Source organism: Mirounga angustirostris, unplaced genomic scaffold (assembly GCF_029215605.1).
Source record: "Mirounga angustirostris isolate CCGP_5_RB_7025 unplaced genomic scaffold, mMirAng1.0.hap1 SCAF_12, whole genome shotgun sequence".
NCBI classification, from domain to species: domain Eukaryota; kingdom Metazoa; phylum Chordata; class Mammalia; order Carnivora; family Phocidae; genus Mirounga; species Mirounga angustirostris.
In genome coordinates this window covers 75794778-75816620 of record NW_026991720.1, presented here as the reverse complement: position 1 = coordinate 75816620, position 21843 = coordinate 75794778, and the positions used below count along the sequence as shown (strand labels likewise).

The 21843-nt window shown below is 38.6% G+C and overlaps 1 protein-coding gene and 1 pseudogene across 1 annotated transcript in view; one reads left to right on the top strand and one right to left on the bottom strand.

Moving 5' to 3' along the window:
• Positions 1-21843, bottom strand: part of ELAPOR2 (endosome-lysosome associated apoptosis and autophagy regulator family member 2) — a 183432-nt gene that overhangs the window by 136034 nt on the left and 25555 nt on the right. The window lies entirely within an intron of this gene.
• LOC123835620 (elongation factor 1-alpha 1-like) lies at positions 18099-19314 on the top strand (annotated as a pseudogene).

The window sequence follows — 21843 nt, the reverse complement described above, 5'->3', positions numbered from 1 at the left end:
CTTAACAACCGAGGTCCTTCTGAACCTAAAGACTCCCTACCCTCCAGTTCCAGAAGATGTTGCAAAGCTCCGGCATGTGGGGCTGGATGCTTCCACCCTGTTCATACCCAGCTGCCCCTCCCCCACCTCTTCACTCCAGTACACATGGGGCACTTCTGTGAGTTGCCAGCCAACTGTAACTCCAGGTGAGAAGTGCGCCACTTCCAAACCTCCCCTGCTACACACTGGCCCAGATGTTCTCTCTGGCTTTGGGGACTTGGTTTTGGAAAGGGAAACATGACGAATGGCCCTTCCAAGAGGAGGGAAAGTGTTAATTACCATCACAACCTTAATCCCCCCCAGAGGCTTTCTATTGCTACATACACGAGTAAACGGTAGTCCCAAAAGTTCTATAGGTCTGCCCTCTCTTGGCAGGACCTGCCTTAGGGGACTGATAACACAGGGCATTTTTCTGATCTACAGAACGCATCTCTTATGCTCTCAATTATGAACTGTCTCCAGAGCAAAGAACCGTGAAGGGCATCTCTCAGAGTTATTATACAACACCATGTGATACCCTTAATATCAGGAGTTAGACACTTAGGTTCTTACCTCCAGCCCTGGCATGCACCAACAGGGTGGTAATGGTGGGGAAAATCACTTAACCTCTCAGAGGTTGGGCTTATGCTCCTCAAAAGAAACTAATACCACCAGCATTTGAAATGAAGGAATTTGGAAAACTATTAAGTTGTAAAATCACATGTTAATATGCCCAGAGAAAAATACCACCTTGTTTATTTTCAAAGAAAGCTAAGGGAGAAGTGGGGCATAGGAAGGCCCCATCCTGCATTTTCACAAAGGCAAAGACAGACAAATATTGCAGAGCCCCAATGAAACTACCCTTTTCCCAAGGCTATCCATGCATGGTGCCAGCCAAGGGCTCCTCTCCTTGGGTCCTCAGTTCCATGATACTATGGTTTACCAATCTCCAGAACTTCAACATTCATTAAAGATTCTAAGCTTAGAGCTCAAAAGTGCCTGAAAGCGCATCATGGTTCAACTGTCTTGTCTAAAAACAAAGGAGCTGGAGCTCCGAGAATAAAGCATGAGATATACCATTCTCTCAGAACACGAGCTGTGCCATGCTGGAGGAAAGAGCTCGTTTTTCTCCAAAGTTGGGCAAGGTACGATACAAAGGAGCCCCGTGAAGTAGCCCAGAAGGCGGTCTCTGCCACTTTGGCAGGGTCAGCCAGGAATAAGGGTGTTGCGAAAACGCACACTTCACTCAGCTGCCGTGGGAGTAGAACGCCGCTCTCAGGAAGCGTGCACGCAGCTCCCGGGCTCATTTTGCTGTACAAGTTCTTATCTACAAAGCCATCTAAAGAACCAAGTGTGAGGCGCTGGCTTTGCCTTGAGCTCACTAATTAAAACGTATTAGCAGCATTGAGTCCCATTATCCTTTCAAAAGGGAGAGAGCCAAGCCAGGCCTCCAGCGGCAGGGAAGATAATTAAGTAAAACTGTTTCTCACAGATAAATAATGGATATGACAACAGATGCCCCTCTGTCCTGGATTGGGGGGGGGGGAGGGGGGGACAACAAAGGAAGAATGTGCTTATTGCCAAAACAAATGCAAAATAGCCTCTGGCTCGAGATCAGCCCCCCTTGAACACCAGAGCAGAGAACAGACCTGGCCTCTGTGTACCAGGATGAAACAAAAATCAATGTTTCTACACACGTTACTTATTTCATTATGTACTTGCACTTCGCCTTACAAAAGCAGCTAATACAAATTCAATACGTGTCCACATTTCAAACACAATGCTGCTGCCTTGTCAGCCATGTGGAGCTCCCACCACACACCCTGAGCAGCTCTGACAGGCCGCTGTACCCAAGATGCTGCAGAAAGCAACTCTTCCTGGGAGCTTTGAGCCTGCCGGCCCTGTCATCTGCCATTATTCTTGCTCGGCTGCAGCGGATTCGAGATAACAACAGTCACCCAACACAGTTGTTTCCAACACACGCTATCGAGGTCACAGGCTGATGGCTCCCGGAGGCACATCGGCAGCTGCACGCCCAATGATCGGCAGCACATTCTTACCACGAAGCCATGGGATACGTTAATGGCAGAGGAAGCCCTAAAACCACTGTGTGTGAAAGGTCTAAAAACCAAAAAAAAAAAGAGAGAGAGAGAGACAATTTTACATGTTTTACACCAAAGGATAAATATTAGACTACATGAGAAATTGTGAAGCTAAGGAAAATGAATCCTAAGCAGTCAGCAACGAGAAAGAAAGCTATGAGTCCTCTTCGCAACAGTCCTGAACTACTAGTAATGAGATCTCCAAGGTAGTTTTCCACTTCTTCCAAGGAGTAGGGGGAACGCACATGCACATGTGTGTGCATATTTTATGAGCTCAGCACAGGTACACATTATGGCAAATTTCAGCCCCGTCTGCGCTCTAAGATGTTACCAAAGGTTTCTGAAACGTGATCACAAAAAGCCAACTGCCATTCATCCTATGGGCCCACAGTGAGGCAGCTTATAATAGAAGCTCAATACATACATGCTGAATAGATGGAGAAAAAAAAAGAGAGAGAAAAGAAAAGCATGGCAGTTGCCTTTATTTATTTATTATAAGCATCATGGCACATACGCTTTAATAAAAATGAAAGACTGACTTACTGCATTATTAAAGTCTGATTTCTTAAGTCGGGTGAGAAAAGAAACTACTCAGGAAGCTTTCTATATTGGCAAAAGGACAATGTTGAGAGAAGCTAATGGAACATGTGCGAGGCCCCACTGATAGATTTTGCCCCAGAGCAAATCACACACCAACTTATCTTGACATTGATGAAAAAGGTGGTCAAACCACAACAAATTTTCCCCAGATAAAACCTGAGTAAGAGTTTTTACGAATGCTGCTTAAAATATAAAGTAACAGCTCAATGAAAAACAAAGTCATGTTTGTAATTAAGATTATTCAGGGAACTCATGCTGACATGGGCAACTCATTTTCCAAAAGTGTGCCAAAGGAATTCAATGGGGGAAAAACAGTCTTTTTGATAAATGCCGCTGGAACCACAGAATATCCGTATGGATAAACAAATAAACCTTAACCCCTACTGCCGCAGCTGTACAAAACAATTAATTCAAGATAAATCATGGGCCTAAATTTAAATTTAAAACTATAAAACTTGTAGAAGAAAACAGGAGAATATCTTCACGACAAGGGTCAGGATTTCTTTGGGCAGGATAAGAATTCAACAATTATAAAAGAAGGAAAAGGGTAAATGAGACTTTACTGAAATTTAAAATTCTGGCTCAACAAAAGATAACATTAAGAAAAAAGACTAGGCAAGTTACAGACTGGGTAGGATACTCTGAAAACATAGTTCTGGCCAAGAGTTCACATTCAGAATATATAAAGAGCTCCTACAACTCTATAATAAAAACAACCAAATTTAAAAATCAGCACAACACTTTAACAGAAACTTCACAAAGGTACATATACAAATGATCAATACACATATAGAAATATGCTTTCGTCACTGGCCACCAGGGAAATGCAAATTAAAATCATGGTGAGACAATACTATACCAGAATGGCTACAATAGGTGGAGTGGAAACTCAGAATGTTGAGAAGGGTGTGAAGCAACTGGAACACTCGTATCTTGCACAGGAAGTGAAGAACAGTACAACCACTTTGGAACAAGTGTTTGGCAGTTTCTAATACAGGTAAATAAATGCATACCCTTTCCTGCCATTCCATTCCTAAGATTTTACTCCAAAATATAAAAACAAAATGTCTACACAGGTCTATACAAAAATGTTGATCGCCACTTACTTTATCACAATAGATAAAAAACCAACCCGAACGTCCATCAACAGAAGAATAGATAAACAAATAGTGATACAATTACAAAAGGGAATACTGTTTAGCAATTTAAAAAAAAAATGAACTGCTGATATATAAAACAATGTGGATGAATCTCAAAAACATAATGATAAATGAAAGAAGCCAGACGCGCACACCCACAAAACGTACTATATTACTCCATTTATATAAAGTTCTAGACCTGGCAAAACTAAATAAACTATGATTCAAAGAGTCAGAAAAGTTTATTGCTTCTTGGCAACAGAGTTGGAAAGAGGATTAGTAAGGAATACAAGAGAGCTTTTTGAACGACAGAAGTATCCTCTGTCTTGATCGAGATAGGTGTCACACAGATGCGTGCATGTGTCAAACTTACATTGCACACTTAGGATTGTGCACTTGATTGTGTGTACATTGTACCTCAAAAAAGTAAATAAACATTGAATTCTACATAGCAGGTTTATTTTTGGCAGGAGTATGTGCTAGTAATTCTCAAACTACTTTCTGTCTATTCCAGACTTGAGCAAATGAGTATAGTATACATTGGGTATAATTGAAACCATGTTTCTCACTGGTGAAAAGGGAATTACAAATATAGAAAGGAAAAAAACATGAGCAGACCCTGTGTTTTTAGGTTGAAACTGAAGTTACCAATATAAACCTGTAGCTTTTAATATGAAGAGATACAGAACTAAATAAAATATGCATGCATATATACAAACACAAACACACATTTTCCAGCTTTGTCTACTAATGAGATCTAGAACACATGACACCCAGTATAACAAACAGGGTTGGCTCCCAGAGCTCCCTTTCTAAAGACCATCCTCAAAGGAATTAGGGCTCCTTGCAGGAAAGGCTAATTCAAGGGCTGAGCAGAAAAGTATACAATAAGCCTAGAACATTCTATGCCAGGAAGTAAGGAAATGATAAAAACTAAATGAAGCAGGTGAAAGTGACACCGCACCTAGCTTGAACGGTCTCTGATGGGCTGACTTGGGGCCAATTTGTGCATCAAAATAAATACTCAAAATTATTGGTTAAACTAGGAACCCATCAATACATATTGATATAAATAAGAAAGGAAAGGCCTTCTTCTCCATAGAAGGTCAACTAATAAGCATGGAAGGAATAATGACATTAGAAAATCATTAATGGTAGCTAAAACTAGTGGGTGAAAGTTTGGTAGGGACCAGGATATTCATAAAGCCTAAAGGTAGAGTCCACAAATGACTAATTGCTTACAAAGGGAAAACAGTACTTTGATAAGTGGAAGGTCCTGGCAGACTTAACAAAATAATCAAAGTTATCATCAATACAGGGATAAGTATCTCCTGATATGATGTACTGGCAAGGACATAGTACTATGTGTTACTGGGTCAAAAACATATAATCTCAATTTAATCATGAAGAAATATCCTACAAATCCAATTAAAGGACATTCTACAAAATAGCAGGTCTATATTCTTCAGAAATGTGGGGGGGGGGAAAAAAAACATAACACTGAAGAACTGTTCCACAGTGAAGAAAGCTAAAGAGAAAGAACAACAAAATGTAATCTGGGATCCTAGACTGTGTACTGGACTGAGGAAAAAATAGTCATGAAAGTCATTACTGGAACTGATGAAATTTGAATATGAACTATAGATAGGAATAAAGTATCAATATAATATATCCTGATTCTGATCATGATTATGTCAAAAAAAATGATCTTGTTCCTTGGAAAGGAACACAGTGTCCCCAAGTTACTTTCAAATGGTTCACACACACAAACACACAGAATGAATAAAGCAATTAAGAGCAAAATATAAACAGTGAATCTGTTTAATAGTTACATTTAAGCAGGAGTTCCTTGCACTACTCTTGCAACATTTCTCTGAGTGTAAAATAATAAAAAAAGTAATCAGAGAAACATGAAGAAACCACAGAAAAGCCATTTGGTAAATGGAAAACAAACAATCCACAAGTAGTAGTATACCGAATTTAGGATATTTGGAAGAAAAGAGAACATACCTGAATTCTTTGATTCATTAATCAAAAAATATTTACATCTTCCATTTCTGCTAAACACTGTTGATAAAAAAGGAGACCTATAAGACATGAGTATGTATCTTCATCATACGATAGGTAAGACATCAAATCAACTAGTCAGCATGTGAGATGAACTGGGATCATTATAACAGTGAAGGTGTAACTTGAATGAGTAAGCAGAGAGAACACTGACCACTGCCCAGGAGATCCCAGGGTAGCTTCACAGAGGAAAGAGAGATTGAATCTATGAGTAGCACTTCAACAGACAGACTAGAAGTAGGGAACAGAGCAGAAAGGTGTCCCGCACAGAAGGGAACAGGATGGAGAAAAGCACTGAGGAGCAAATTGTAGTACTTATTGCAAGAAATGTGAGGAGACGGTATAGCTTGGGAGTGGAGTACGAAAAGGAGCAGTTAAAAAAAAAAAAAGAAAGACTAGAAAAATAGTTTGATGACAGAGCACACAGGAGCTTTTACTGTCAGAAGTGTAGGAGTTTAATCTTAGTCAGTGGAGTGGTTTGGGAGAACGAAGAATGGGGAAGAAATGGCTATTTCACACGTGAAGTCAGGCCAGAGGCTAATCCAACAGTCCAGGAAAGCAGGTATGCACTCAGAGGAGGCAGAAACAGACCAATGTTCCTAAAACTTGTCTCTAGTCTTCTCACCCTCAGCCCTAAGAAGGCTCAAGATAACAACCGGTTATCAAGCTAGCTAATAGGCATGAAGTGTACTTCTAGTTCAAGTATACTGTCTGCACTAGAATGAAGGTATTAGTGCAGATTTATGAGCTCTTATGTTTTCCTCCAATAAACCTAGGAAAGCTTTAAAGAACACCCTTTAAAACCTCAGTGTATAAAACTGTTTCTATACATACTACCTTTGAAGGGTCTAAGTAAATTCATTTAAAAAGAAAGGGCCCAAATTCAGGGGCACCTGGGTGGCTCAGTCGTTGAGCGGCTGCCTTCGGCTCAGGTCATGATCCCAGGGTCCTGGGATCGAGCCCTGCACTGGGCTCCCTGCTCCGCAGGAAGCCTGCTTCTCCCTCTCCCACTCCCCATGCTTGTGTTCCCTCACTCGCTGTGTCTTTATCTGTCAAATAAATAAATAAATAAAATCTTTAAAAAAAAAGGGGGGGGGGCCAAATTCAAAGCACCTCATTTCTCCAAAAGTTTTTTTTTCCAGATTCAGAAACAAATCTGTGCCTGCAGCCGTTGTCAAACTTCATAGTGGAATTTGCATTTAATATTTCCTACATATCATCATTCTACAGCTACAGATGGTCCCCACCTTAGGATGGTTTGACTTAGGATTCTTCAACTTTACAATGGCACAAAAGCCATACGCATTCAGTAGAAACCATCTTCCAGAGATAGACAGCAGAATGCTCTCTTATGACGCCAGCCAGCCGGCCAGCCACTGTGAGCCCCAGCTCCCCATCATTCTCGGGATCACAAGGGGAAACAACGGATACACCTATTGCCATTCTGTCTCTCATTTTCAGTACAGTATTCAATAAACTACATGAGATATTCAAAACTTTATTATAAAATAGGCATTGTGCTGGATGATCCTGCCCAGCTACAGGCTTGCGTAAGTGTTCAGAGCACGTTTAACGTCGGCTAGGCTAAGCTATAATGTTCAGTAGGTTAGGTGTATTAACGTCATTTGTGACTTACAATATTTTCAGTTTGTGATGAGTTTATCAGGATGTAACATCGCCTTATGTTGAGGAAGATCGGTAGTTTTAATTCTTATAAGCAAATACACTGGAGGGGGGAAGGGCCAGGAGAGACTAAAAACAAGATTCTTGATACTTCCCACCCCTGCCAAGAGTGGTGTCAGCTCTGCAGCTGGAACTCCTTGAAACTGGGATTCAAGTAAGGCTAAGCTGATTTCACAGACAGAAATGAAGCAAAATAAAGCTCCAGTGTAGGAGGTAGAAACAAACTACCAGAAGCACCACCTACTACTTTCATCTGTGTTCATTTAACACAGAACTAAAGTGATAGGATGTATGGGGCAGGCTAGGCATACTCTCACTTTTGTCTGGGAAAAGCTAAACAACATATTATGATACATTTCTGTTACATTTCTATTGAAGGCTACCATGAACTTTTAAAATGTGAATTCACTAAGAATTTCTGTTTTTAGGAGATGACAGGAGAGATGAACCTCAGAGCAGCAGAGTGAAGAGGCTCATTCTGCTACTGTCTTTACTATTTCTCTAGGGATGGTGTTATCTACACCACTCACAGACGGGCACTATTACAGTTTATAAATTTAAAGCCAGTGGAAATTCTACATAAGCTACTATGTAAAACATCTTTAAAGTTGTCAAACTCAAGAAAGCATGAAGACTCATACAGATTCTCATCAATCTTATTACATTCCATATTTTGGTAACCAACATCATCCAACCTTGCTTATGACTTCTCTATCTTCTCTTAACTTCTGGCTATAGGGCGCCTGGGTGGCTCAGATGGTTAAGCGTCTGCCTTTGGCTCAGGTCATGGTCGCAGGGTCCTGGGATCGAGTCCCACATCGGGCTCCCTGCTCCTTGGGAGCCTGCTTCTCCCTCTGCCTCTCTCTCTCTCTCTGTCTCTCATGAATAAAAATAAAAAAAAAAAAAAAATTTACTCTTTAAAAAAAAAAAAAAACTTCTGGCCATAAAACTAGTACTGAAATCAGGTGTTAGAAGAGCACAGACTTGGGGGCGCCTGGGTGGCTCAGTTGGTTGGGCGACTGCCTTCGGCTCAGGTCATGATCCTGGAGTCCCAGGATCGAGTCCCGCATCGGGCTCCCTGCTCGGCGGGGAGTCTGCTTCTCCCTCTGCCCCTCCCCCCTCTCATGTGCTCTCTCTCATTCTCTCTCTCAAATAAATAAAATCTTTAAAAAAAAAAAAGAAGAGCACAGACTTTGAGCAATACCAATCTAGGAGTCACCCCCCCACACACTCTTCCATAAGCCAGCCCTGCATCATTGTGCAAGTTACTTGCCTTGTAGGAATTTCAATTTCCTCATTTGTGGAAATTAACATTCTAAATGGTCATAAAAATAAATGTTTCCAGTAAAATAAGTAATAGCAGTTGGACTTAATGCTGGGATGGCTACGAAATGTCTTTTAGATTAAATTAGATGATGTATGTAAGCTATTCCTTAGGGAATCCTTACATGGCTGTGCAGTTGAGTACTATAAATATATCCTCCTGTGGGGGGGGTGGGTAGATGGGGTCTTAAAATCCAGCCTTCCCTGCACTGAGGATGCGCACCCGGTGAAAGCTGTGCCCACCCAGAAGGCACCTCCTCCTCTTTTTAAATTCACACACAGGCACAGTAGAGGTTAGCAGTGGTCCCAAATATGCATCCAAGAGTAGCTATTACTCTCAAACATCATAAAGCAATGAGTAGGGCCGAAAGAACTCAGAAACCATTTATCTTCAAGACTATCTTCTCGTCTAGAACTATAATATTTTATTAATGGAAAGAACAAACCTAAACTTTCTAATTTAACAGATGCAGTTACTCAGGCCTCCTAAAAAAAATGAGAGAATAAGTATTCCTGGTTGAGGTTTAAGGGGCAGTTAATGGTGGAGAGGGAACACTAATAAAATCAAGTTATTAAAGAAAGAAAACTGGAAAAACAGAGCTTTGAAGTTCTTCCTCCTTTTGCCAGAAAAAAAAAAAAAAAGCCAGTAAAAGACCACATCAGTTAAATAAGGACTAACCTCTAACTTGGTAACTATTCTAACTTGGTTACATTTCAAAGAGCACTGACCCAACATAGAGAAAACCAGCTCAAATAAACACTTGAGCTGATCCGTTGTGATGGACAAGAAATAAAATGATCAATTATTTTGTGCCACGTCACTTTTTTGCCTAATATAACTAACCAAATCTAAAACCAACCCCATGGAACAGAGAAATCCAAAAAGGATACCCTAACAAAATGTTCAGAAGAAAAGAATGCTCTCATTACCACTATATCAACATTATTTCTGAGCCAGAATATACTGCTTCCCTCTATACTCAGAAAGTGGATGAGCCTTTTTTTAATTACTTTTTTTACCTATCACATGATATCAAACATTAAATTCACCAACAAATATTAGAGATTGATCTCCATTGTTGCCTAAAGATACTCAATTGTGATAAGCATATTAAAATTAGTATAAATATACATAAATATATATATTTGCATTGTCTAAATTCACGAGTACAATGTTGCTTTTATAATAAAGGCTTAAGAAATTCAAAAACACTGCTACAAAGCAAGTTTGCAAATAAAAATTGTCCTTGAGGCTATACCAAGCAGAATAATAAAGAGCAGAACATATCCTGGAGTGAATCCACCTAAAAACTGGAAAATAGCATCCAGCTTTTTAAAATTCATACTACTCAACACCCTGGTAATATTCAGCTCTTACTGACTGATAGTAAGAAATTTCAAAAGAACTCACTCGTGAGCAAGGATTGCTGATATTCATTCCAAATCTCCTTTTAGCAAATTTTCAATACATTTTTTCAGTTTTGGTGAGTTCTCTAAATTGCCAATTGGCTTAACTTCATCATGTAAAAAAAGAAAAATTACTAATTTGGTACCATGGGAACTTTTACAGAGTGCATTACTACTATCTATAATGAGAAGTGATGTCAGTGAGTCCCTAGGGAGTTGATCATTGAACAAGCGTATTATATTTCTTACCTTCTACCCAAAAGGACAACATAACAGGTGTATTCAAAAGAGGGAAGAAAAAAGATCGGAGAAGGAAATAAGAGACAGGGTCTGTACCTTTTAAACATCCAGCATAACATTGATACCAGCTGTATAGTATCCCAAAAGAAACAGAATATAAACTACAAATGTGACTGACATATGTAATTTTAAGTTTTCTAGTAGCCACATTAAAAAGCAAAAAGAAAGAGGCAAAATTAATTATAATAATATATCCTGAACTAGTATTATCATTTAAATATTTAAGCATATAAAATATTAATGAAAAACTACATGCTTTTATTTGTACTGAATTGTGTAAATCCAGTGTGAGTTCTGTATTTACAACACATCTCAGTTTGGACTAACCACATTGCAAGTGGCCAATAGTCACATGCGGCTAGTGGCTATATTATTAAACAGTATAGATCTATATGCGGTCATCAGGTTTTATTTGATTACATCCTGCCTCTCTGTCCTGAGTGACTGTTTTTGCATTAACAATGTATAACATTCTCACAGATACTGCACTGCAACGAAAATATCACGGAACCTAAATCTTAAATAAGCAGGGATTAAAAGAACATTCCAATCGACATAAGCAAAGTATAACAAAAATCACATCTGAAATGGGTCCTTTGGTGGAAGGTAGCTCTAAATCTGCAACTGTTCATGGAAGGGAATAAGTTTCACACAGCCTGCCTTTGCTGACTAGACCGGAGAGTAAGTCACTAGACTAAAACCCAAGAAATTTAATGATTAAGAAACCTCTAGAAAATTGACCATGAGAAAATTTAAAGCTGGCCTGAAAAAGATGTAAAACACAAAATTCTGTCAAGTGGCAACAACGTGGTCGAACATAGGACAAAGAAGTATTTGGCAGACCTCCTCATCAGTTCTGCTATTACTCTAAGATATTTAGCTTGTTTCCAGACATCAGCATCCAATCTTATAAAATGAAAATAAGGTACCTATATACAGGAATGTATGCAAAAACGACCAACAGAAGTCTGCTTTCTATCACAGTTTATATATAATCTCAAAAGAAAATAAAGCTCAAGATGTTAAAATTAACCCAAGCTTGAGTGTTAGCCCACACTGACCTAATGGCAGAAACTCTGCCATTCTGAATTACCTTGTACATCGTAGAAAACAAAATGTTAACAAAACAGGAGCCTCTGAGTCAGCAGGGAAATCACTGTCACAAATGCACTATAGTTCTTCTCTAATTTCATTCTAAAGTTAATGGAGTTTAACTCACATCTAAAAACTATTCTTAATCATTCAGTAAGTGTGGTTTTCTGCTTTCTCCTAAAATCTCCAGGTTTCTCCTAGATTATAGGAGACAGCACATTAGGAGCAGCAAGAAAGGGAAGGAAGGAGTTAGGTACCTAACACTCCCAAAGTGAGAAGTACCAGCTGGGTTGGAGTGACGGAGGGGCAGGGGGTAAAGAAGACAATGGTGAACCACTGGGGACACTGGTGTGGAGTCAGACACACTGGGAGCAGCGAAGACAGACTCTCAATTCATGTTGGGCTATCTTCATAAGCATCTTCATAATGATGAGCCTACAACATCAAGATGTTTAAATTATGTTCAATTCTATTTCATTTTAGAAATATTTCAAAGTATTTCCAAAAACAGTTACAGTTGAGTCTCATTTTTTGCAGAGGCTGCATTTGCAAATTCTTCTACTTGCTAAAATTTATTTGTAACCCCAAGGTCAATACTTGGGGTGCTCTCACCATCATTCACAGGCATGCCCAGAGTGGCAAAAAAATTTGAGTCATCCAACACGTGTGTTCCCAGCTGAAGTCAAACAAGACGATGCTCTGCCTTCCTGTTTCAGCTCTCGTGCCCTAAACCAGTGTCCTTTGGGCAGCATATTGCGTGCCAAGTTTTTTGCATTTTTTTGCAATATATGGGTGACTTCACCTTTTAAAATAGCCCCAAGCAGGGGCGCCTGGGTGGCTCAGTCGTTAAGCGTCTGCCTTCAGCTCAGGTCATGATCCCAGCACCCTGGGATCAAGCCCGGCATCGGGCTCCCTGCTCAGCAGGAAGCCTGCTTTTCCTTCTCCCACCACCGCCCCGCTTGTGTTCCCTCTCTCGCTGTGTCTCTGTCAAATAAATAAATAAATAAAATCTTAAATAAAATAAAATAAAATAAAATAGCCCTAAGTATAGGGCTGAAGTTTGTGATGTACCTTATGGAGAAAACACATGTATTAGGTAAGCTTCCTTCAAATGTGAGTTATAGTGTCCTTGGTCATGACTTTGATGTTAATGAGTTAACAATGTATATTAAACAAGATGGCTTTAAATGGAAACATAGGAAACATACACAAGGTTATGTTTTGATCGGCTGATGAAAATGTTGTAACCAGAGTCTCTTATATTTCCACTGGGAGCAAAGGTTCAGTACTTGTTAATTCAGTCTTTGTGGCAACTTTACAGACCAAAATTATCACCAAAAACAAGAATTAAATGTAGACAGTAAAAGGGTCAATGCTTAAATAAATGACATTTCCAGATAATTATCTGGTAATACTGGATTTGGTTATAATGTAGCTGTAAGAAGAAGCTAAAAGTAACAGCTGAACACAGCTTTATTTCCAAAATTTCAAGCACTCCAATGTCACACATTAACTACTCTATTCAAAAATATAGTCACAATAATGTGATTCATAAGTAATATATGAAGGTAAAAGAAATAACCAAAAAAAATTTGCTGAAGTGAAGCAAACATGGTATAGATTTTAAAATTCAAATACTGATTTATACAAAGCACCCATTCAATATAAGAAATTAGCAACTCTCACCCAATGTTATTAATGACAGCTATTGGTTCCTATAATACAGAATTATATTTACATGAGAAACAGTAAAGCCAAACTGTATATAAACTGAACATTCTTTGATTCACTTCAGAACTTCTATGCAAGGAAACTTTTGCAGATGATGGATATGTTCATTACCTTGATTATGGTGGTGATTCAACAAACATATGCATATGTCCAAACTCATCAAATTGTCTACATTAACAGTATGTATAGCTTTTTGTATATAAAGCATATTTCAATAAAGCTGTTAAAAAAAAAAGAAGTGGTTCATTGCAGGAAAAAAAGTAACAGCTAGGACTATAAATCAACACCATACAAATAAGAGTATTCATGCATATTATAGAATGACAGATTTCTGTTTCCAGGAAATGATCATGTAGTATATTACAGCCTATCTTCATATTTTTGTAAATATTTTTGCAATATATGCAAAAAATACCTTCTGGGCTTTAATCTCTTATGAAAACAATCTTTATCCACATTCTCTATCAAAATCTAGGGCCACACATAAAACTGAAAAATTGGTTGTGAACTGCAATACTCTATCTATATATATCCTATTTGTGTCCATGGATACAAATTATCTGCCTAGAAGTTTCCTGACACCAATTTTAGGCCCAGGTCTTTGCTACTCTCTGCCTGCAGTTTTTTCAACAGTTTAATCCCTCACTAACAAAAACGATCAAAGCTATTTTGAAAGGCCTATTTCAAATCCTTCAAAAATGAAAAATCCTTTTCTACTGATAATATCCCTACATTTCAGATTTCAGCTTGAACTCCTTACACAACAGGTTTTCTTCAAATGGGTTATTTGTCAGTCAACAGGTCTACATTGGCCACTCTCTTAATTAAAGCAGTGGAAATAACAGCACCATTTCTTCTCCAGGCAACAAATCTCTCTCTGAAGGTGTGATTACCTCCACACACTCAGGTCCTTCCTAAATTAGCGGTGTGCCCTTTTCTGCGCTCAGTGATTCACAGTGGAAACTGAAACCTGAGACAAACAAATCTAAACACATGAAAGCAAACAAGTAGACAATTCTTTCTTAAGCTTCACGAAGTAGAGAGATAGTCACCATTTCTCAAAGACTTTGTTGACAATGAAACTGTTCTGCATTTTGGTATTTATGTGTCCTGGAATATTTTAGCCCCAATCTGTATCTTTGTTTTCAGAATCAGATCACTCATCATCGATAAAATTATGAAGTTCTAGGTTGCAAAGTTTTAAGACTTGCAAGGAAGAGAGCCCAAAATAGAAAACAGAGCACTGCCCAAATAACTTACAGTTAATGTTCCAATTGTTTTACTCGATTATGTAAGAAGTGGCCCTATTACAGTATTTGCCACACCAAATTGCATGACTATCCTGAGATACTGGACTTATCTTCTCTCCATCTCTGTCACCTTGCTCAGCAACTACACAAGGTGGGCTCTTGAGGTCCATGGAGAAGGAGAAGGTAGAAGTTGAAAACAAGGTGAGTAATCATCAGCAAACAGTAATGCCAACTGTAAGAACTTTTCCAAATGTCAAAACAGAACAGGCATGGTCAGAATAGACATCTCCCTTCTAAAAAATCTGCCCTCAAAAAGTAACCCCCACTCCCTCCACCACACACACACAACTAATGTTTCAAAAAGAATAAAGATAGGAAGCAAATCTTCTAGAATTCCTATCACACTGGCCCTTTCACATTTGTTTTCTACAATCAGAAAAATAAATTAGAGGGGAAGATGAATTGCCACAGAGAGAGAAATAGAAAGATAAACAATGCCTTTACACTTAGAGGAATTTTATTTGATTTCATGTAATAACTTTGAAAAGGTACCGAAGCTATATTTTTCACATTCCTGACAATTTCAATTCCAAAAAAAAAAAAAAAGAAAGAAAGAACTTATAAGATTCAGAAATTAGGAAATTAGAGACATTCCATTTTGAGGAATTTGTCCTAAGGAAATAGGAAAAGGTAAGTATCTAGATATAGCAAGATATAGCTACAATAATGTTTATTAGACACTTGTAATAGCAAGAAGTAGAAAACATTCTAAATGATAGACAATGGGGAACTGCCACATTATATTTTGATACACCCACACTGCAGCATTCGGTGCATTTATTTCAAATTGTATACATCTACTCCTGACATGGCAATATGCTCATGATATGATGAGTATAACATGACTGCATTCTTTTTTTTTTTTTTTTTTTTTTAAAGATTTTATTTATTTATTTGACAGAGAGAGACACAGCGAGAGAGGGAACACAAGCAGGGGGAGTGGGAGAGGGAGAAGCAGGCTTCCCGCCGAGCAGGGAGCCCGATGTGGGACTCGATCCCGGGACTCCGGGATCATGACCTGAGCCGAAGGCAGTTGCTCAACCAACTGAGCCACCCAGGCGCCCTAACATGACTGCATTCTTATAAAATGCGTGAATGACTATATATATCGTGAAAGGGATCTGAATGGATCTGTACAAAGGCACCAACAGTAATCATCTTGGCATGTTTGGCTTGCTTCTATTTCCTGATTCCCATCATAATAAACATGTTTCTTTTTGTACAAACAAACAAAAAAACCCAGATCATTTAGACATAAAATACAAAAACAAGTAAAGACTAAATGACTTGTCATTAACATCCTCAGCCTAAAGTAAACAGATGTTCAATTTTATACCAGCAGAAAAGATTTTTAATGCAAGAAAAAATGCTAGCTTCTTACCTAGGTTAGCACTGATTTATATGTTTCCCTAAGATGTAAAAAGACAAATGAATTGGAATGCCTAAGAAGTGCAGTATTTCAGTGAAATGATTTTTTTTTTTAAAGATTTTATTTATTTATTCATGAGAGACACAGAGAGAGAGGCAGAGGGAGAAGCAGACTCCCAAGGAGCAGAGAGCCTGATGCGGGACTCGATCCCAGGACCCTGGGATCATGACCTGAGCCGAAGGCAGACGCTTAACCATCTGAGCCACCCAGGCGCCCTCAGTGAAATGATTTTCAAAGGGCAAACACAATTTCCACCCAAAAAGAACCAGTCCAATTTCCTGTACACGTAAATTTGGCATGGTGAACAAAATTCAATCTTTCTTTGATGAATGAGGATCTCACTGCCTCAAGAGTCAATGCAAGTTATAAGACTGGACACGGAGAAAATACGGAGAGGAGATAAAGTGAATGTGTCCTGACTCAAGCACATGCCATGGAAATGGGTTCCCTGAATAAATTCCCAAAGTGCCCTTGTTTTCTATGATCTGTGTCTGGGGGCGCCTGGGTGGCTCAGTCGGTTAACTGTCTGCCTTCAGCTCAGGTCATGATCCCAGGGTCATGGTATTGAGCCCCGCTTCGGGCTCCCTGCTCAGCGGGAAGCGTGCTTCTCCCTCTTCCACTTCTCCTGCTTGTGTTCCCTCTCTCGCTGTCTCTCTGTCAGATAAATAAAATCTTTAAAAAAAAAAAAAAAAAACTTCTATGATCTGTGTCTGTCTCTAAAGTTTAACACAAAAGATCCTAGGCTGATGGTTCAAGAAGTTCTCAGTTAACTACAATTTTGTCTAAGTCACCGGAGAAAATTCTTATATATCAAATAAATACTGAGCAGCATTTGTGAACAATATGGAAGTTTTATACCACATTCACACAGGACAATATAAACTTTTTGCTCATTACCAAGCACAAATACCAATCACCTAAGGAAACCTTAGAAAAACATATGCGCAAAGGCAAAAACCAAAAAAAGCAAAAAATGATAGGTTTCACTACATAAAATTTGTAAGTCCCCTGTGACCAAATACCATAAGCAAAATGAGAACACAAATAACTAGTAAACATAATTGAAACAGATTGCCAAGATTTACATCTTCATTATATATTTTAAATTCTAGTTATTAAGAAAAAGACAAAATTCACTAGGGTCATGAAGTACACATTCACAAAAGGAAAACAACAAACATATGGTGAAACATTTTATATGAATAGAAATAAAAATACAATATAAATAGATACAGTTTTTGTTAAAAGACAATGACTGTGAATAAAAGAATATGAGCAAATAAAAGAGGAAACAGACACTCAAATACTGCTTAGAGGAATGTAAATCAGCACAACATTTCTGGAGGGAAATTTGGCCATGTGTATCAAAAGCCTTAAAAGCATATGCTATTTGAGGGGCGCCTGGGTGGCTCAGTCGTTCAGTGCCTGCCTTCGGCTCAGGTCATGATTCCAGGTCCTGGGATCGAGCCCCGCGTCGGGCTTCCTGCTTGGCGGGAAGCCTGCTTCTCCCTCTCCCACTCCCACTCCCCCTGCTTGTGTTCCCTCTCTTGCTGTGTCTCTATCAAATAAATAATAATTAAAAAAAAAAAAAGCATATGCTATTTGATAAAACACTTCTATTCCTAAGACTTTATCCTTAGACATTAAGCAATATTTTATCTAAAAAGTTATTCATCGTAGCTTTAAATAGAAGCCAAAAGCTAAATTTTTATCAAGAGATTGGTAAAATAAATACTGTTTATTGAAAATCATGATGAGCCAGAACACTTATAGACATCAGAAAATATTAAAAAATGTTAGATGGTAAGTACTGACATGAAACAGAATGTGCATTGTTCACAGCAGGTTTGCCACCCCAACAGAGGTGTCATGAAAACCATCACTAAATCTAAGCCAGATGGGAAAGGAAAAGACTCATATCAATATTGTCCTCAGTGGACATGTAGACTCAGGAAGTCTACCTCTACAGGCCGTCTGATAGACAAATGTGGTCGGAAGAAGAGAACTATGGAAAAATTTGAGGAGGCAGCTGTTGAGCTGGGAAAGGGCTCCCTCAAGTATGCCTGGGTCTTGGATAAACTGAGAACTGAATGTGAGCTTATTACCACCACTGATATCACCCTGCGGAAACTCAAGACCAGCAAGTATGATGTGACCACCACTGATACCAGAGGACACAGACACTTTATCAAAAATAGGATTACAGGCACAGCTCAGACTGACTGCGCTGTCCTGATTGTTGCTGCTGGTGTTAATGAATTTGAAGCAGGTATCTCCAAGAATGGGCACACCCGTGAGCATGTCCTTCTAATTTAACACTGGGTGTGAAAGAACTAACTGTTGGTATTAACAGAATGGATTCCATTGAGCCACCCTAGAGCCAGAAGAGACACAAAAAAAATCATTAAGGAACTCTGCACCTACATAAGAAAATTGGCTACAACTGCATCGTAGTAGCATTCGTGCCAATTTCTGGGTGGAATGGTGACAGCATGCTGGAGCCAAGCGCTAACATGCCTTGGTTCAAGGAATGAAAAGTCACCCGTAAAGATGGCAATGCCAGTGGAACCATGCTGCTGGAAGCTCTGGATTGTATCCTACCAACCCCTCATCCAACTGACAAGCTCTTAGGTCTGTCTCTCCAAGACATGTACAAAATTGGTGGTATTGGCACAAGGGCCATGTGAAGAGTGGGGTTTTCAAACCCAGCACGATGGGCATCTCTTCTCCAGTCAACGTTACAACTGAAGTAAAGTCCAATGAAGCGCACCATGAAGCTTTGAGTGAAGCTCTTCCTGGGAACAAAGTGCGCTTCAGTGTCAAGAATGTATCTGTCAAAGATGTTTGTTGTGGTGATGTGGCTCATGACAGCAAAGATGACCCAACAATGGAAACAGGGGGCTTCGTGGCTCAGGTAAGTATCCTGAACCATCCAGGCCAAATCAGTGCTGGATATGTACCTGTGCTGGATTGTCACACTCCTTCCAAGTTTGCTGAAGACTGATCATCAGGCTGCGGGGAAAGCTGGAAGATGGCCCCAAATCCTTGACATCTGGTGATGCTCCATTGTTGATAGGGTTCCTGACAAGCTCATGTGTGTTGAGAGTTTCTGACTACCTTCTTCTGGGCCTTTTTGTTGTTTATGACATGTGACAGGGAGTTGCTGTGGGTGTCCTTAAGGCAGTGGACAATCAGGCAGCGGAGGTGCCAAGGTCATCAAGTCGGCCAAGAAGCTCAGAAGGCTAAATGAACATTACGCCTAATAGCTGCCACCCCACTCTTAATCCATGGGGGAAGAATGGTCTCAGAACTTCTTATCTCAATTGGCCATTCAAGTTTAATAGTAAAAGGCTGGTTGATTTTAACAATGCATCATAAAACCTTCAGCAGAAAAGGAGAACGTTTTGTGGACCATTTGTTTCGTGTGTGGGTGACAGTTTTAAGTTACTAGTTTTTAAAAAAAGAGTACTTTCTAATGCAAACAATTTGACCAAAAATCTATCACAGAATTTAAGACCCATTAAAACAAAGTTTAATGAGGAAAAACCCAGACTGTATAATGTGATCTTCAATTTTCTTTTAAAAAGGTTTATTTTTGAACACAGCTGTGTTAAAAATACTGAAAGGACCTATACCAAAATGTAAATTGGGATTATTTGCATTTTGCAGTTCTTAATTTTTTACATTTTTTTCATCCTGTTAAGTGTACTCTTTAATCCCAATTCCTATTTCCCTCCCCGCATCTCCCCTCTGGAAACCATCAATTTGTTCTCTATAGTTAAGAGTCCATTTCTTGGTTTGGCTCTCTTTTTCCCCTTTGCTCGTCTGCTTTGTTTCTTAAATTCCACATATGAGTAAAATCATATGGTATTTATCTTTCGATGACTGACTGACTTGGCTTAGCATTATACTCTCTAGCTCTATTCATGTTGTTGCAAATGGCAAGATTTCATTTTTGTTTGTGGCTCAGTAATATTCCCATATATATATATGTGTATGTGTAAATGTATATATATATTTACACATACAAATGTAAATATGTTGTGTATGTGTAAATGTATATATATATTTACACATACACACTACATATATATATACACATACCACTTCTTTATCCATTCATCTATCAATGGACACTTGGGCTGCTTCATTGTTTGGCTATTGTAAATAATGTTGTAATAAACATAGGAATGCATGTATCCCTTTGAATTAGTGTCTTTATATTTCAGGGTAAATACCCAGTATTGGGATTCCTAGATTGTAGGGCGGTTCTATTTTTAATTTTTTCTGCATTTCTTACATTTTTTATAATAAATATATCACCACTACCACCAAAAGAAACTATTTAATAAATTTAATAAAAGTAAACATCTATTCATAGCACAACTACTCACAAGAGCAAAAATAAAGAAATAACCCTAGTGTCCATCAGTGGGTAAGCAAATCATAATACACACACACACACACACACACACTTGAATATTAATCAGCCATAAAAAGGAATGAACTACTGTTACATGCTATGTTGCGGAGAAACCTCCAAAACATTATGCTGAGTCATAGAAGGCTGACACAAAAAATCACATATATATGATTCCATCTATATGAAATAATCCAGAATAAGTAAGTGCATAGACACAGAATGCAGCCTGGTGGTTGCCAGGCACAGCAGAGAGTGGGGAATGGACAGAAATTACCTAATGGGCACACAGTTTTATTATGAAATGACAGAAAATGTCCTAGAACAAGACAAAGATGGTGGTTGCACAATATTGTGAATAGGCTAATTGCCACTGAACTCTTCACTTTAAAATGGTCAATTTAAAATAAAACAGTTAATTCTATGTTATGTAAATTACACTCTAATTATTTTTAAAAGTTAAAAAATAAGGGGGAAAGGTGAACATCTAATCATCACATTCCTCTTTAAAGTTTACCAAATTGTTTCAATTCGATATGCTTGATATCATAAGAGACCATTATCTCTATCAGTGAGTTCTAGGTATGCTAGTGTGTCTGTCTGTCCATCTGTCTCTCATTCACTTGCTCACTATTCTTATTAACAAATAATAATGGGTAACATTAATATGGTACTTACTATAAAATTATTCTCAAAGTTCACATAAAGTATATTGAATCCTTACAACACATCTATGAGGTAGGTATTATTATTGTTATTTATTATCATCATCTCTGATTTACAGAAGAGAAAGAGAGACACAAAGAGATAAAGTGACTTGCTCAAGACTACACAGCCAGAAAGTGACAGCATTGGGATTTAAACCCAGCCAGGCTGGCTTTGGAGTCTTATGCTCTCAAGCACTTCACTTGTTATATTCTACTTCCTTTTAAAGAATGCATGGTCTTGGTAGAAAATTAGAAATAGAGGTTAGGCATATGAAGTAGGAGGGAGACCATCCATAATCTTGCCACCCAGGTATAACCACTGTTAATTTTTCCAAATAAATACACACATCTATATACCTGTACCAAAGCTTTCATAACATACTGTATTATCTGTTTAACATATTATAAACCTCTTCCGTGTAAATAAATACAATGCCATGTTATCACATTAAATGGTGCTATGGTATTCGATTTAACACAGGAAACAATTTAACCAGTCACCTATTAAAATTTGG